General features: G+C 40.7%; 1 long non-coding RNA gene across 1 annotated transcript; it reads right to left on the reverse strand.

The window, feature by feature from the left end:
* Nucleotides 1-423: 423 nt before the first annotated feature.
* On the reverse strand, nucleotides 424-16,016 carry LOC116974476. The gene is made up of 3 exons (XR_004412370.1): nucleotides 15,980-16,016; nucleotides 6,058-6,060; nucleotides 424-434 (listed from the first exon to the last, which is right to left on the reverse strand). It is a non-coding gene; the product is annotated as an uncharacterized LOC116974476 (long non-coding RNA).
* Between the last annotated feature and the right edge of the window lie 2,120 nt (nucleotides 16,017-18,136).

Consider the following 18,136-nt stretch of genomic DNA (forward strand, 5'->3'; position numbering starts at 1 on the left):
AATACTAACCATTTTCTTATTTACTTTCCATCCAAATATATACTGCCAAACACATTTATTCCTTTTGATCCCATTTCCTTTTATCCCTTTATTTCATTTACGTTTCATCGAATGTTGAATGATTCCATAGTATATTGATTGATTGAAAGATACAGCATGGATACTAGCCCTTTGGTCCATTGAGTCCACGGCAATCATCAATCACCCTTGATACATGTTATATGTTATCTCATTTTTGCATCCATTCAGTACACACCTGGGGTAAATTATAGAGGCCAGTTTACTTCTAAACATACATGTCTTAGGGATATTGTCAGAAACCAGATCACCTGGAGGAAACACATACAGTCACAGGGAGAAGGTGCAAACTCCACATGGACATCACCCCGAGGTTAGGATTGAACTTGGGTCTCTGATGCTGTGAGGCAGCAGCTCTACCAACTGCGCCACTGTCCTCCCACCACGTTTCAGTCATTCATACACTATAGAAGAAAATTCCACTAACTTAGAAATTTTGGTGATACAGGCATCAAATAAAGTTTGTTTTATTTATTTTCACTTTTCACAATTTGTATTTCCCTATTGTGTTTTGATCTACATTTTACTAATTGTAATTATTAATTCAATAATATATATGTTAGCGTGTACATTGCAAAAAATTCCCTCTTCTTTGAAAAGGTCATTCAAGACCTCAGTTCAATTTCGTCCCACAAGTATTTTTACAATAATTGAAATCCAAACAAAAACCGTGGATGCTAAATAACTGAAATAATAGCAAAAATACAGGAAACACCCATCCTTTTCCCGATACTTTCCTCCCATCACTTAAAATCCCATGAACAGTCTCTGAGTTCAAACTTTAACACAGTTTCTCTTACCACAGGTGTCTCTGTTTAGCGGAGAGTTTCCAACATTTTATGTTTTTTTATTAAATGTTTTTACATTCCCACATTAAAATATTTTGCAATCTTGATTCCTGAAGTAAGATTTGACCCCACAGCTTTCTGATCCAGAGGGCACAATATGGTGACATTGATATTTAATAAAACTTTGTTTGCTGATTGTACAGCGGAAGAGTTGATTCTCAGATGAGCCACAATCTGAATATCCAACATATCCCAGCCATTCCCCTTTGACTGCACATGCGTGAAAGTTTGCATAAAGAGTGCAGCTAGGATCAATGAGGAATTGGAGAGGATCAGGGCGTAATGGTGAAAACTACAGGAATAAGAACACAGCAATAAGGGGAAACAAGTATGAAACCACACTTTTAAAAAAGGAGGGAGAGAGAAAATGGGGAATTATAGATTAGTTAGCCTTACATCGGTAGTGGGGATAATAAAAGATGTAATAGCAGTGCATTTGTAAAGCAGGATTGGTCAAAGTCAGCATGGATTTATGAAGGGCAAATCATGCTTGACTAATCTGGAATCTTTTGAGGATGTAACAAAGAGAATGGATAAGGGAGAGCCAGTGAATGTGGTGTATCTGGACTTTCAAAAAGCCTTTGACAAGGTCCCACACAGATTAATGTGCAAAATTAGAGCACATGGTATTGGGGGCAGGATGGATGGAGAGAGAACTGGTTGGCAGACGGGAAGCAAAGAGTAAGAATTAATGGGATATTTTCAGAACGGCAGGTAATGACTCGTTGGGTGCCGCAAGGCTCGGTGCTGGGATTCCACTTATTTACAATATACATTAATAATTTAGAAGGGGGAATTAAATGTAACATCTCCAAGTTTGCGGATGACACAAAGATGGGTGGCAGTGTGAGCTGCGAGGAAGGTGCTATGAGGCTGCAGGGTGACTTGGATAGGTTGGATGAGTGGGCAGATGCATGGCAGATGCAGTTTAATGTGGATAAATGTGAAGTTATCCATTTTGATGGCAAGAACAGGAAGGCAGATTATTATCTGAATGCTGTCAGATTAGGAAGAGGGGAAGTGCAACGAGACCTGGGTGTCCTTGTAAATCCATCACTGAATGTAAGCATGCAGTTACAGCAGGCAGTGAAGAAAGCTAATGACATGTTGGCCTTCATTGTGAGTGGATTTTACTTTAGGAACAAGGAGGTCTTACTGCAGTTGTACATGGCCCTGGTGAGACTGCACCAGGAGTATTGTGTGCAGTTTTAGTCTCCTAATTTGAAGAAGGATATTATTGCTATTGAGAGAGTGCAGCGTAGGTTTACATGGTTAATTCCCGGGTTGGTGGGCCTGACATATGATGAAAGAATGTATTCACTGGGATTTAGAAGAATGAGAGGGGATCTTATAGAAACATATACAATTCTTTATAAGGATTAGACAGGCTAGATGCAAGGAAATGTTCCCAATGTTGAGGGAGTCCAGAACCAGGGGTCACATTTTAAGAATAAGGAAGGAGTAGCCCATTTAGACTGAAATGAGGAAAAACTTTTTCACCCTGAGAGTTGTGAATCTGTGGAATTCCCTGCCACAGAAGGCAGTGGAGGTCAATTCATTGGATATTTTCAAGAGAGAGTTTATATTTAACTCTTAGAGCTAAAGGAATTAAGGGATATGGAGAAAAAGCAGGAAGGGGGTACTGATTTTGGATGATCAGCCATGATCATAGTGAATAGCTTGAAGGGCTGAATGGCCTACTCCTGTACCTATTTTCAATGTTTCAATTAAAAAAAAAAAAATTTTGAAAGAGGTTTCCCTTATTTCCAGTGCTTTGGAAAAAAATCTACTAATCTACAGCACAGATGTTGAGAATTCAGAGCTCATAAAATCTGAGGAATGGTCTCGATTAAATACTATAATTACAGGCTTCCCCCTCCAGCATTGATTTCTGGAGACCAAGTCTTTTCCAACTAAACTGTAATTTAATTTATTTACGGCATGCAGCTTTGCTTAATGTTCAAGTATTTACATATTTCTCCCTTAACGTGACTTTCCCCATATTTAATTTTGGATGGATTAAGAACTAAAATTCACTCTTTGATTAATTCAACACAAAGACAAATTATTCATCAGTAACTGCATTAGAAAATAATGTCGCAAGGACATCTTGGATTCATATCGTTTTTGTCATTTGTTGCTGAACCTTTTAGTGTGAATATTGATCACTGAGGGTAACTTTGACTTTTCAGGACTAATGGTGATAGTGAGTGGGCCATCCATTTCACAAGTCACCCTCACTTAGCTGAAGTAAATAGTGGACATGATTTGCGGTCATTCATTTTTTGTCCTGCAATCAATAAAGATGAAGGGAATGGAAAGATTTGGATCATGTGCAGGCAGATATGAGTTGGTCTTGGCATCAGGTTCAGCATAGACATTGTGGACCGAAGGCCTGTTACTTTGCTGTACTCTTCTATGGTCTATGTTCTATAACATCACCTACACTGAATTACCAGTGTGGCCACTGTTGTTAGACAGGCAATTAAACTGTTTTCTTGCTTCATAACATGCACTGGCAAACATTTAAAATTAGAACTATGCAAATCAAAAGGTAGACCATTAGGGAAAAAGTAAAATAATTTATAAAAAACTTTGAAGTGAGTGTGGATGTAATATCTCATCAGCTAAAGCCAACATTCAAGGCATTCATGCTGTGTTTTCCAATTGCAAAAAGGTAGGTCCAATGTTAAACCCTCGAGCACATCAAAATATGTTGGAGAGTTTTGCCTGTGGGGAGGCTTAGATCTATCAGCAATGAGAGGCATTTAAAAAAAATTAATGGGCATTTCATGTAACCATATAACCATATAAAAATTACAGCACAGAAACAGGCCATCTCGGCCCTTCTAACAACAAATATACCTTTGGCTGTTTTCTCAGCAGGCTTCTTTAAGATCAACCTCTGTTAGAAATTTACTCCATAAAGTTGAACTTGAACTTGTATATTTAACATTAAATTCTAAATGTACTTATTTAAGCAGTCCCTCATCCATTTACAAGCTGGCATAAACATTCCATTAGCTTATTTACTGCCATATTATTGTGAGATTCTTAAGATACCTCATCACCAACAAACTGTGGACATGATGAAATATATAGTTGACAAAAAAGACATCTGTCCATGGGAGGGTTAGGGAGGTGGGGTGTCTACTATTCATTTATTTAACCACAGCATTTTGCAATGTATTTTGATCAAGTAATATCTATATGCCAATAGGTAATTCGATTATGGGAATTGGTGCCTCAGAAAGCAGTGAAGGCAAAACTTGATTATATATTAAAAGATACCAGTTAGAGATCTATAATCTACAGGGCTATGGGGCAAGTGGGAATAATTTAGTCTGTTTTGACTGGCATGGAATAATTGGCCAAATGCCCCTTTGTGTCATAAATGTCTATAATTCTGAGGGACACTTGTGGTATTGCGATGAAGTCTGCTTTTACTTTATGAAGATACAAAATGCTAAAGTAAAACAACGGGTCAGACAGCATCTCTAGAGAAAAGGAATAGGTGATGTTTTGGATCAAGACCCTTCTTCAGACTGAAATTAAGGGGGGAGGTAAACTAGAGGTATGAAAAGATACAGAACAAATCAGAGCCAGCACCAATGGCCAAAGAGCGCACAATGGTCCATTATTGCTGGTGGAGAGGTGATAATGAGGTGATACGAACAGTAAAACTAGCAGGATGCCTAGGGTGGGGGAGGAATGGAGAGAGAGGGAATGCAAGGGTTACTTGAAATTAGATAAATCAATTTTCATACCTTTGGGTTGAAAGCTGTCCAAGCAAAATATGAAGTGCTGTTCCTCCAATTTGCTTGTGGCCTATCACTGACAGTGGAGGAAGCCCAGGACAGAAATGTTAGTATGGGAATGGGAATTGGAGTTATGGGGCTTTTTCACGGGGCGAGTTGACGCAAGATGTCACCAGAGTGAAGTGGTCGTGGTCCAGCACGAGTCTCGCATGATATAACGGGGGGTAGATAAAGAGTTCCCACGGTACTCGGCATTTCTGTTATTTGTGCGAGTGACTTGTCCGTCTCCCGAGCTTTCGCGTTAAATCTTGAATGAACATCGTGAACTACACGTGACACAAATGATGTAACTTTTTTTTTCACACACTATAAATATCCTCCCTTGGTTGAATTGGCTCATTTGGAGACATGTTTTTCTGTGTATGTGGGAGACACAGATGGACTGAGCACAGTACCTCGGTCTTACTGTGTGTGGGAGAGGGGGAGAAAGAGACGTACACTCACAGAGGCAGAGTCTCTCAGCCTGTGTAAGAGGGAGGGAGAGAGAGAGAGAGGCACACACAAGGTGGATGTGAAATCTCACCTGCCTGTTTCAGTGACAGACACCCGCCGCCAGTAAATGAAGACCCCCCCATCTGTCTCCCCCTCCTCTCCCTCGACTCCCCCACCTTTCCCGCCCAACTCCAGTCCCGTCCCGACCCCCGGGGAAACTGAATAGAGCAACAATATAGATATAGAAACTGAAACAATATAGAAACTGAATAGAGCAACATGGCAAAAACATCTCTGACACGCTTTACCCCCTTTCTTTGAGATTTTCTGGGAGCCATCTCTGCAAGTGTTCCTGTTAAAAAGATTATCCAACAATGACAATTAGGTGGGACGTCCTCGAAGGACACATGTTCCCTTGTCGATATTGAGACCACCTTTTTTACTCACCTTCTGTCCCCTCTGTCCAGCTTCCGGGTTTACCGTTCGCAGGAGTTCCCACGCGCTATATCTCTAAAATCTGAAGTTAGGTAATGTCTAAAGGAACTGCAGACGCTGGTTAATGCTGGTTAATACGCACAGAAGGACACAAAATGTTGGTGTAACTCAGCAGGTAAGTCAGATCTGGGAAGAAAAACATAAAAAGCTGGAGTAAGTCAGCGGGTCAGGCAGCATCTCTGGAGAAAAAGAATAGGTGGCGATTCGAATCGGAACCCTTCTTCAGACAGCCTAATCGGAATTGAGTCTGAATATGTGTCTCGTCCCGAACATCAGCTATTTTTCTCCAGAGATGCTGCTTGACTCGCTGAGTTACTCCAGCTTTTTGTGTCTGTCTTCGGTTTAAACCAGCATGTGCAGTTCACTCCTTACACGGGTCTCTGTACAACCTTGATTGGTAGCGTTCCGGACCCTGCTTCGGAAAGGCATCGATCGCTAGTCGGCGAGGACTCCGACCTGTATCTCTCAAAGAAATACATGTGAAAAAATTTTCACGGACCATAAAAATGCGTAACCTTTCAGTAAAGTCCTTTTTAAAGTCCCTTTTAAAGATTATAGTTATTTTCTTGAATCTCATTAACATAACTCATGAATAAGTTGATGTCCATATGCGGATGCAAATCTTTATTTTTATTTATTTTTTAAATTCAATCCCACAGAAGACAATTTTTACTCACCTTCTGTCCCCTCTGTCCAGCTTCCGGGTTCACCGTTCGCAGGAGTTCCCACGGTACCCGCAAGAGTTATTACGGATATCGCACTGGCCACTACGTCCATATAATGTTGCAATGCTCAACCACAAGTGTACAAGTCACTCTTGGAGAAATTCAAACTTTCTTGAATTTTCTCCCGAGTGACCAAGATACACGATTACCTGCCGTTAGCGCTACGGTGGTCCACGGTGGTCCACGAATGCCGTACTGTTATCGCACGAGGTTCTCACGATGTTAAACTCTGGTTAACTCTTGCGTCAAGTCGCCCCGTGAAAAGGCCGCTTTAAAATGCTTGGCAACCTGGAGATCATGTAGGCCAAGGTGAACTGAGTGTAGGTGTACAGCGAAATGATCGCCTAGTCTACAGGTACAATTACTTTAATATATACTTTAACATGTACTTTCTTAAGTGTGCAAACGATTATATAAATCATTCAAAAATTCTGAGTCTGTTTCCCTAACAATTAAATATTATTTTAATTTATTTAAAATGTACTGTGAAATAAGAAATACTTTGTGGAGATAATTTTTGAATATCCAGTGCTAACTCTTCTGATGATTAAAGGTCAGCAATAATTTATTCACAGTTTGAAAATAAAATATGTTCTGATTCAGTCAGCAAAATTCTAATTCACTGAACACTGAGTAAAACTTTCAACTTTGTCAGAGACGTAAAAATAGGTGCATATCAGATTGGTAATTCACAATACATCTACATGCATATATATGTCCATGATGAATTATATTTGGCCTGCCAATAGCATTCACCATAGTCAAGAGTTTAACCCAATATATTCAAACTGTACTCACGGCAGGCCACCTTTTAGAGAACCCCTTGTGCGATTGTTATTAGGTCTTGATGGGTTTCGAATGTTCGCTTTGCCTAACTGTGCAAAAATGAATGTCTGCATTATTTTTGAAGGCCAGAAATGATATTTTACAGTCACAAAGCAACATGAAAATAAGACAATAGCGCAACTGGTATTCAGTTGCCTTATGTAATGCAATCTGTAATCTATATTACTAAATCTCTGATCTTGACTGCTTTTGGCCGACTGTGCTGCGATTTCCGAGAGAACGCCGCCACCTACGGCCGTCATTTTTGGCCACCTCGCTCAGAGCCCCCCTCCACCATATGAGTGCAGGGGATTTTTTCCGTCGATGAAAAATGAGAGATATATTAATGTTTTTACAAAATTCCCCATTCTCTCTGCTGCCCCCACTGGCTGCAGAGGGAGGGACTATAAAACCAGGATGTGTCGTGCCTCACTCAGTCTCTGCCAGACCCAGGATGCGAGAGGGTCTGGCAGAGACTGAGCTGCGAATAACACTGAATGCACGTCTACTCCACGGTGAGTCCCCTCGATGCGGCTGTAAAGCGGCTGCAGCTCTTTTTAACAAGTTTGTGTTCACAAAATGAATTTTGGTTGTCGGGTGTCTGCAGCCCAATTGTTTGCCTCGCCTTTTTTTTAACAAGTTTGTGTTCACAAAATGAATTTTGGTTGTCAGGTGTCTGCAGCCCAATTGTTTGCTTCACCTTTTTTTAACAAGTTTGTGTTCACAAAATGAATTTTGGTTGTCGGGTGTCTGCAGCCCAAATGTTTGCCTCGCCTTTTTTAAACAAGTTTGTGTTCACAAAATGAATTTTGGTTGTCGGGTGTCTGCAGCCCAATTGTTTGCCTCGCCTTTTTTTAACAAGTTTGTGTTCACAAAATGAATTTTGGTTGTCGGGTGTCTGCAGCCCAATTGTTTGCCTCGCCTTTTTTTAACAAGTTTGTGTTCACAAAATGAATTTTGTTTGTCGGGTGTCTGAAGCCCAATTGTTTGCCTCGCCTTTTTTTAACAAGTTTGTGTTCACAAAATGAATTTTGGTTGTTGGGTGTCTGCAGCCCAATTGTTTGCCTCGCCTTTTTTGACAAGTTTGTGTTCACAAAATGAATTTTGGTTGTCGGGTGTCTGCAGCCCAATTGTTTGTGTTCACAAAATGAATTTTGGTTGTCAGGTGACTGCAGCCCAATTGTTTGCCTCGCCTTTTTTGACAAGTTTGTGTTCACAAAATGAATTTTTGTTGTCGGGTGTCTGCTACCCGATTGTTTGCTTCGCCTTTTTTGAGCTGTTGGGAATTGGTGGAGAGGTGGAATATTGCATTGGTGACCAGCCCTCCCGTGTGATGCTGGGACCCAACGGGTCCCACTTAGTCTAGTTAATTATAAATATTGAACTTTAATTGCATTACATTAGGGAAACTGAAGATAACAGTATGGTTGAAGGTCATAACTAACATAACATAACTTTCCTTTTTCTCATTTTTCTAAGAATCTCATAATTGGCTGGCAGGTTGGGGGTGGGGGTTGGTTGGTGGTGAGGGGTGGTGTGGACAAGGTTTAATGGGACGTGAATACTGCAGGGAAATAAATGGAAGAATGAGATTGATGGGATTGCACTGTGACAACTTAAACTCAATGGGTTGAAGGCACTCTTTCTATGTTGTCAGGAATTATGAGAAGTTAAATGTAAAATATGATAAATTTCTCATTATGAATTAACCGCTGTGGTTATTTATTTGCAGAACCTCACCAATCTCGAGGGTAAATATTTAATCTGCAGTTTTCCTATCTTTCAGCATGAAGGCTACATACAAATTAATTCTGCATTGATTTCCATAATTATTTGTCCCTTCAGATTTCATATAAATAGTAAATAATGTGTTAGATTAATTCTGCAGCAAAATGGAGGTAATCCACACTTTTTGCACAATTACAATTTTGCAATGATTATTATAAAATTTTGAATCATTTCAGGTGTTTGAATTAAATCCTGAATAACTTGAATGCTAATCATAAACAGATAACATTTCAGTACATTTTTAAATGAATGTTTTTGAAAATGGCATCATCAATATTAATTCGAGGCAGGATTTTAAATATCTAAAGCAAGTGTTGACTAAATGGTGTTGGATATCATTTGTTCAGTTGTTTATTATCTTACAATAATATTGTTTGGCCATAATTTAATAACAGTCCCTGATCTTATGAATATTGTTCATGTGAGCTAACAATAGATAAGTTAATGGCCGAAAGGATGGAAAGAGTCATTTAGTCAAATGCTCATTTGAAAGATCAATTTTCACCCGCTGTAAAAAGAAATGGTAAATGATCCTCATACACTGTCAAGATCTCAGTGTTTCCATGGGCTGGCTTAGTATCAAGTTTGATGCTGAGGGATATGGGACTGTTAAACCCACAACTAACTGAACAAGAGCTTGGCCAAGCTATTTCTGCATAATAACTACCCAAAAGGGAACAAACAAAAGAAATGAACTGCAGATGCTGGAAATCTGAATTAAAAGTAGAAAATGTCAGAGGCACTCGACAGATCAAGCAGCATAGACCCAAAATGCTGGAGTAACTCAGCAGGACAAGCAGCTTCTCCAGAGAGAATGAATGGGTGACTTTTCCGGTCGAGACCCTTCTTCAGACTGAAGGGTCAGAAGAAGGGTCGCGACCCGAAACGTCACCCATTCCTACTCTCCAGAGATGCTGCTTGTCCCGCTAAGTTACTCCAGCATTTTGTGCCTATCTTTGGTTTAAACCAGCAAATGCAGTTCCTCCCTCCACAGATCAAGCAGTATCTCTGGTAAGAAAATAAACAAAGTTCATGCTTTAGGTCCTGGACAAAGACCCTGAAGCGTTAAATCTGTTTCACTTTCTACAGATGCTATCCAATCTGCTGAGTGTTTCCAATATTTTCCGTTCTTATTTCAACTAACCAAGCGGCATATTAAAAAAAATTCACTCTTGAGTTCTTTGAAGAATTCATTATTTCATACAATATTCAAAACCAAAGTACTGTGAATGTTGGAAACCTGAAATATGTTAAAAAGAACAAAATTGTTGGAAATACTCAGTCAAGCAACAAGAATATGGAGAGATAGTAATGCTGCAGATCAATGACTTTTCAACAGAATCTGCTGTCTTATGTTGTGCTTTATTGGTTCTGTTTAAAGATCGTCAAACAGAAACTGTATCTCTGTTTCACTATGATTTATGCAATTTTCCACTTTCTCTGTAGACATATATTATAGATCAGTTGAAGATTCTTCTTTCTTATTAAAGTAATGAAAAAGATCTCTGTGTCAAGTAAAACCTTCTCAACTAAATTGTTTTGCTCTAAATTGTTCCGTTATTCATTTAGCCTTTTTGCACACAACACGTGTCACATTTGTACAGACTGAATAGCAGTAATGTCTTTTTTAAACACTAGTGTAATTGTATCCTGTCTTCTTGTTACGGCACAGCTTTCTGAAGGAATGGAAAATTCTGCAGAAACATTCAGGTCTAAAATAGCTTTCAAAGATACAGAACACTATTAAAATGTCATCTTCTTTCAACATAATTTGACCGGACATTTATTTAATACAAGTGAAAATAGCCAGTTCATCCAATTAGGTACAATTTTGTCATTTTCAGAAGCAGCTCGATGGTCTGGTGAGTAATTTCTCCCATCAGTAGCACAATTAAGTTCACAAAACATCTATCTATCTATCTATCTATCTATCTATCTATCTATCTATCTATCTATCTATCTATCTATCTATCTGTCTATCTGTCTGTCTGTCTGTCTGTCTGTCTGTCTGTCTGTCTGTCTGTCTGTCTGTCTGTCTGTCTGTCTCTGTCTGTCTGTCTGTCTGTCTGTCTGTCTGTCTGTCTATCTATCTATCTATCTATCTATCTATCTATCTATCTATCTATCTATCTATCTATCTATCTATCCTTTGGTTGCCTTTGGTTTGGAAATGATAAAGCTGTGTTGCCTTTGGTTTGGAAATGCTAAAGCTGTGTTGCCTAATTAAAGTTGCCTTCCCTAATTTAAGTCGCCCTGACTAATTAAAGTTGCCATGCCTAATTAAAGCTGCCTTGCCTAATTAAAGCTGCCTTGTCTAATTAAAGTTGCCTTGCCTAATTAAAGTTGCCTTGCCTAATTATAGTTGCCTAGCCTACTATATAATTGAAAGTCTAATCATGACCACTTACTGTTTGCGCTTTATATTGATTTTAGAAAAAATGCTACCACGTAGGGCTGTGATTTATGGCCATCTTACTTAGAGTCCCCCTCCGCTGTGCAGGACAAGAGGATTTTTCCCATCAATTAAAAATAAAAGAGTTATTAGTGTTAAAAACATGTTGAAATTCTCTCCTGAAGACCACACCCCTTCTGGAGGGACAATAAAACCCGGAAGTGTTGAGTGACTCAGTCAGTCTCTGCAAGATGGGAGAGCGAAAGGGTCACGTCTCTCATTCTGAGCTGTGAATAACACTGAACACATGTCTACTAAACTGTGAGTGGTTATACTGACCTGTCAGTGCCCTTAATGTGGTTTGAAAATATAGTTTGGAAAAGCTAAAGCTGTGTTGCCTTTGGTTTGGAAATGCGAAAGCTGTTTTGCCTTTGGTTTGGAAATGCTAAAGCTGTGTTGCCTTTGGCTTGGAAATGCTAAAGCTGTGTTGCCTTTGGTTTGGAGATGCTAAACCTGTGTTGCCTTTGGTTTGGAAATGCTAAAGCTGTGTTGCCTTTGGTTTGGAAATGCTAAAGCTGTGTTTATAGTAAATATTATCTACTATATTAAATGTATCTTATATAATCTGATTTGTATTTAAATGTAGTTTGTTAGTGTGGACGTTCTCAGGTTACAGGCCATTTGGTCACAGACCACATGCTTTTTCGTTAGTACGAATTCCTTAGCTCTGCTATAACACAAAGGGCTCAGAGTTTACGACTGACAACTGTTAATATTAGTCTAAGATAGCAAGGAGTCTCGGGGTCTGTGAGCCAGTCTTTAACTACATTTAAATATACTCATGTTGGGATAAGAGGAAGGACATATATGAAGGTCAGAAGGTGGTTGTGTGAGGAATATGTGATTTTTATGTTGGATACCTTATGTTTATAAAAACTGAGGTGACTAGGTTTTGAGAAAGAGATGGTGGTCTGGAAATTTAACAATCCTTTGAATAAGGTTGTTAGAATGATGGCAAAGTCATAAAGAGGCCCAAAGAGGTGATTGGAATGCCAACCCCTAGAGATAACAAGAAATGGGGAGGGAGTATGAGATGGCCAAGAGACCGTTATCATTAATCAAGTGAGACATTTATATGCCCATTGCTGTGCTGGGAAGATAGGAGATGTGAGTTTGTAAAGACAAAGTAAATTTCTATTTTAAAGTGTGTAATGTAAGATAATGTTAGTTTAAATATGATTTATAAAGAGATCAACTGGCAAATATATATTGTGGTTTAATTAGGAGTATAAATGTTAGATCCCTGTGTTTGGAACTGTAGTTTAAGAAGTAACATTCTTTCCCAAGAGTATAGGATTAATGGGAACAATGTCTTGTATATATAAATTGAGTAATCACTGTATCTATTGTATTTTGAGAAGTGGGTTCTGGGAATTGTCTATTTTTCATGAATTTCACTTTTTGGAATGATATCTGAACAAAGGAGTTAAACGCACATGGCAAGGGAAGGGGCCATAAAAGGGAGTCATGTGACTTATAACTTTTGCAAATGTGGAAATGTACTGGGAAGGAGGGGATAAGTGGGAGCAAGTGATTGGCTGGTAATAAGGGAATGTTAGCAAATGATTGGATATGGAAATGTAACAGGGGTGGGGCATGCTGATTTGAAAATGGTATAAAAAGTGATGATCCTTTGTTTGGAGAGAGAGAGCGGGAGAGAGCTCCACGTGATTTGATGATGTGGGGAACTCCAACATTTGTTTGCAAATACAAGTTTAAACTTCTTGAAGAATTCTCCACGTGATCTGAATTAATTTGAGTATTGAAAACCACAACATAATTGGCGCAGCGAGCAGGGTCTGTAAGAGACTATAATTAAAAGACAAAAAGCCTAGGGTGCTTCCAAGCCCCTCGTTGGCTCTCTGAGACAACAGGAACCAGGTTGGCCACCCGTCAAAAATTATGCGGTTTTCCGCTTTATTTGGAAAAATAACCTGTTGTTCATGGGAAGCCATTGAGGACACAGAGGTGCCTAGGTAGTTAGAAGGTCTCACCGACCCAATAATCTGACACTAAATTGTCTAGGAGACGTGGAGGATTACTCGAGAAGTCCGTGCAATAGGGTAAGTAGAAAATAGTTAAGCTGAATAGTATTTTGTACAGAATGTATATAAGACTTTACAGATACCACCTGTTGAGAAGAGTGCAGGTTTTGCTTAGGTAAGGAAGGTATCCTAAGTTTGTGGATTAGATCGTTGAGAAGAAAGCGAGATCCACATAGAAATTTGTGGATTAGATCGTTGAGAAGAGAGTGAGATCCATGTAGAAGTTAGTTTGCGGATTAGATCATTGAGAAGGGTGCGAGATCCATGTATAAATTGGTGGATTAGACTGTTGAGATGAGGGCAGGATCCACATATGGCAGCTATTATCCTGTGGTGACCATTCTTTGGAAAGAGAAGGGAATCTGATCAGACAGGATATAATGTATATATGTAAACTCAGGGAGAATAGGGGTTAATTAGGTAGTGTAAAAGTGTAAAATGTTAAAGGCTAGGGCAGAGAAAGAAAGCGCTGATAAGAAGAACTCAGAGAATAAGCATTGAGTAGTTTAAACTAGAATAGTAAGTTATAAACTTACCTAAATTTTGGAATGTAGAACTGACCAGTAGGGGGAAAATGGAATCAAAGGAAAGGAACATAGAATGAAGAACTGATAAAGAGGTAAGAAGATGAAAAAAGGAAAGAAAGGGGAGAAATGAAGGAGAATTCAGTGGTGAAATAAGAACTGGAAGTGCTCCCAGTTTTGGAGAATAAAGAACAGATGGGATAAGGGAATGTGTTGCAGGAAAATGCAGAGAAACAATATTGAATCCATTAGGTAGAGTTAAACGACACAGAGCAACAGAGAAGTAATGCGGCAGATAAAGTAAAGAGGAAGGAAGAGCATAAAAATCACTATTGCTAAAGGATAGAAACTGTTTGTGTAAGAAATGAAACTTGCCTGCGACCACTCTGCACAGAGACAAAGGAGAAAATGTGGTTCCTTTGTCTGGAGGAAAAAAAGGGAGTGGGGTGCGGCCAGATGTTGAGTGACTAGGAGTCTGATTGGTTGTGATCTTAGTGGGGTGTGGTTAGAATTTGAGTGACAGTGAGTCTGACTAATCACGAGCTGAATCAATGTCCAATCACAGTGTTCAGGAAACTGACTGATAGGGGATTAGATCATCCTACTTTAACTTTTAAAAAGGAAGTTAAGAATTATACAGGGTCTGAAGAAGGGTTTCGGCCCGAAACGTCGCCTATTTCCTTCGCTCCATAGATGCTGCTGCACCCGCTGAGTTTCCCCAGCAATTTTGTGTACCATAAGAATTATACATTTGTGTTTTGAAACTTTAAAATGTGTAGAAAATTGCTTAATTTCTTTGAAGTAAGAATGGAACGAATGTGATTTGTGTGAAAAAAACGGTTTTTGAATGAATTCAGATGTTCATATATGTGTTAAGTCTTTTCTTTTGTTTGTCAGAAGCCACATGTTGTAAGGGTAGGTGTGAATGTTCCTTTAAGAAACTGTATGCGGGGGAAGTGAATCAGTGCACTCTCTGCTGCAAGGGAATGTTTATTGCCTTATTTCTCCTTAATTAAAAAGGGAAAGTTGGAAAATGTAGGTTGCTTGGTTTTTCTGATGTTTCTTTTATATTTCTTTTCAGTAAGTTAATTTGGAATATTGTTACGCATATGTATTTAAACTAGGAATTGGAATTTGGGAATAGTAGCGAGAATGGTTTGAAAAAATTGGAAAGAAGTTAATGCTGAAAAACGAGCAGCTGTTATGGTTTATTTAAATAAACATTCTGGTTGGAGAAGGGTAATAAATCATGGGGCCCGGAAGGGGTGTGGGGTGGGGGGGGGAGAAAAAGGGAGTTGGCAGACAATGAGTTAAACATGAGTTAAAGGGGTATTCTGCTAAAACCACTGGATATTTTTGGAATATTACACCTTTGATCACCCCTGTTTGACAGAAAAAGTGGGGCCAAGGAAAGAGCGTTCACGTCGCGGCCCTGTTTCAACCAATCTTTCCACCACCATGCACAAGAAGCACAAGAAGCGCAAGACATACACCATTGTGCAGATGCCGAGAAGTGTGTTCAGCTCTGGCTGAACAACTACTAATCTTGTGTGTGGACTCGATAAGAAGAAGTAGACAGAAAAAGTGAAAGTTTGTATGGTTTACTTTAATCTGTTGTATTTTACCTGCTTTTAAGATGCAAACAATTGATAAAGTGCACAAAGAAAGATAATACGATAAGTAAGGTGACTGCAGTTGAAGTGCCAAGTTAAAAGTTCCCTGTATCTAAAGAAAGCACTGAGAAATGAGGAGATTGATGAGGAAGTGGCCCAAGGAAGGCACTGTCAAGATAAATGTGTGATAAGATGGAAGTGTTAATTAAGAATTATATGCCACAAATAAGTTGGAAAGGTGGGAAAAGAGGAGAGGTGAGGAAAGGAATTAGATATACTTAAGTAGTTTAGAGAAAAAGGAGAGCTAGCAGTGAGGAGGCAACAGAAGTGGGAGACGACAGGTGTGAAAGTAATAAATCAGGAGGAGTCAGTGACTCCTCCCCCCGGTCCGGGGCCATGCAGGGAGAGAGCACCCGAGCACCTGCCCTGGGGCGACTGGCACTGACCTGCTGGCGTCGCTGATGTGAAGACGGTGCAAAGCCCCCGCACCTGGTGCAATGGGCGGGGAGCTGGAACGGGGAGGGTAGGGGTCACACACATGGCCAGGAAGCAGAGGGGTGGGGGTGGGGGTGGGGGTAGTGACAGACAGGACCAAAAATGAGATGGAGAAATACAGAAACACTGACGTACAAAGGAGACCGACAATAGTGCATGATCTCTCTCGCATTATGGCGGGTGATTGTCGCCTGCCCGCTGTTTCTGACGCTAAAGCCTTTGGATCGTTGCCATTCATGTTGGTGTGGAGGGGGAGGGGGGTATTGTGCTGTTTGATCGCCCCCTGCTATCCCAGGGACAGGAAGACACAGCGGCGTTTGAGACTGGTGGGCAATCACTGCCAAAGTGTCTGCCCACACAGTCAGTACACCTCTCCTACACTTGTCTCCCGTACCGTCACTCCCCCCCCCCCCCCCCCCCCCCCCCCCCCCACACACTGTTCCCCCCCACCTTTCCCTCCCAACTCCAATCCCGTCCTGACCCCCTGGGAAACTGAAGGGAGTGACAATCAACTGCCATGGATACAAATAATGTCTTACACGAGAAAGTGAACACACGGTGCTGGAGTAACACAAAGATGCAGCAGAATTTTGGAAACGTCATCCCGTCACCCATTCCTTCTCTCCAGAGATGCTGCCTGCCAACTGAGTGACCATACTGAGGGAATTCCCACATATATGAAGCAGAGAAAAACGGCTCTGCCCGACTTTTGAGAATGGATTCGGTGGTTTGTACCCACTCCCCCTCCCTGTCCAGCCACCCACCCACCCACCAAGCCAGCCAGCCGGATCCCTCCTCGTTACAGTGGCGGAAGCGACATTTCCAAGAGAATGGGGCAGAGAGCTGGGGAAGGGCTCGGATGGGAACAGGGCAGATGAGGCGCACCAAAGGAACAAACAAGTTGATGGCTGCAAGGGGCAGGCGGCAGAGGTCTTGTGCCCCAGCGATGTAGACCGCTCTTTCCCCTGCTAATGCACACACAGCAAGAGAGAGATGAGAGCAGAGAATGATCCCAGCCTAGCTCTGGCACTGGACAGTGCTCATTTTCCATTTGTAGGTCATATCAATAGGCGCGGCCGCACTGAATTCTATCTTTAACTCAAAGCCGCAGGATGGAGCTGTATTATTTAACACTGTTGCTTCGCCGCCACTGCCTCCTTGTTGCACAATGGGTTTTTTAATTTCTGAAACTGTATAACTTTCAATACTGAATCAGAATATACTTACTGTATGAGATGCTGTCCAGCTCCTCTATTTGATACTTAAAACAGGCCTTAATTCATGGTTGGCTCAAGAGTAACTCGGGAGAGGAACTTGGTAACTCAGGAGAGGAACTTGGTACATCGCACAAATTAGAAGTAAACGGCAAACTTAGACATACACGTGGGAACTCGTTTAATCTCGTGAACATCAACATGGAATCTCGTAGACAACCACGAGTGTGTTTTTTTTCTTTCACTCGGGATCACTCGTGGGTAGACTCGCACCGTGAGACAGGGCCATAAGGAAAACACAAACAATCTCCCTGATGTACTAGTGACCAGAGGTAGGTGACGGAGGAATTGAAGGACATTCACATTAGGTAGAAAATGGTTGGGTAGACTGATGGGTCTAAGGCTGATAAATCCCCAGGGCTTGATGGTCTGCATCCCAGGGTACTTCAGGAAGTGGCTCCAGAAATCGTGGATGCATTGTTGATCCTTTTCCTATGTTCTATTGATTAAGGATAAGTTCCTGGGGATTGGAGGGTACCTAATGTTATCCCAGTTTTTAAGAAAGGCAGGAGAGAGAAAACAGGGAATTATAGGCCAGTAAGCCTGACATCGGTGGCAGGGATGATGCTGGAGTCAATGATAAAAGATGAAATAGCAGCACATTCAGATAGCAGTAAAGGGCCTGTCCCACCAGCATGCGATTGCATGCGTCTAGCGCAACCATACGTGGTGGCTTGAGGCGTACGGCCTCGCGGGGCCGGTCCCACTTCCAACTGTGGAGGCG

This window comes from Amblyraja radiata, chromosome 6, assembly GCF_010909765.2.
Source record: "Amblyraja radiata isolate CabotCenter1 chromosome 6, sAmbRad1.1.pri, whole genome shotgun sequence".
NCBI lineage: Eukaryota > Metazoa > Chordata > Chondrichthyes > Rajiformes > Rajidae > Amblyraja > Amblyraja radiata.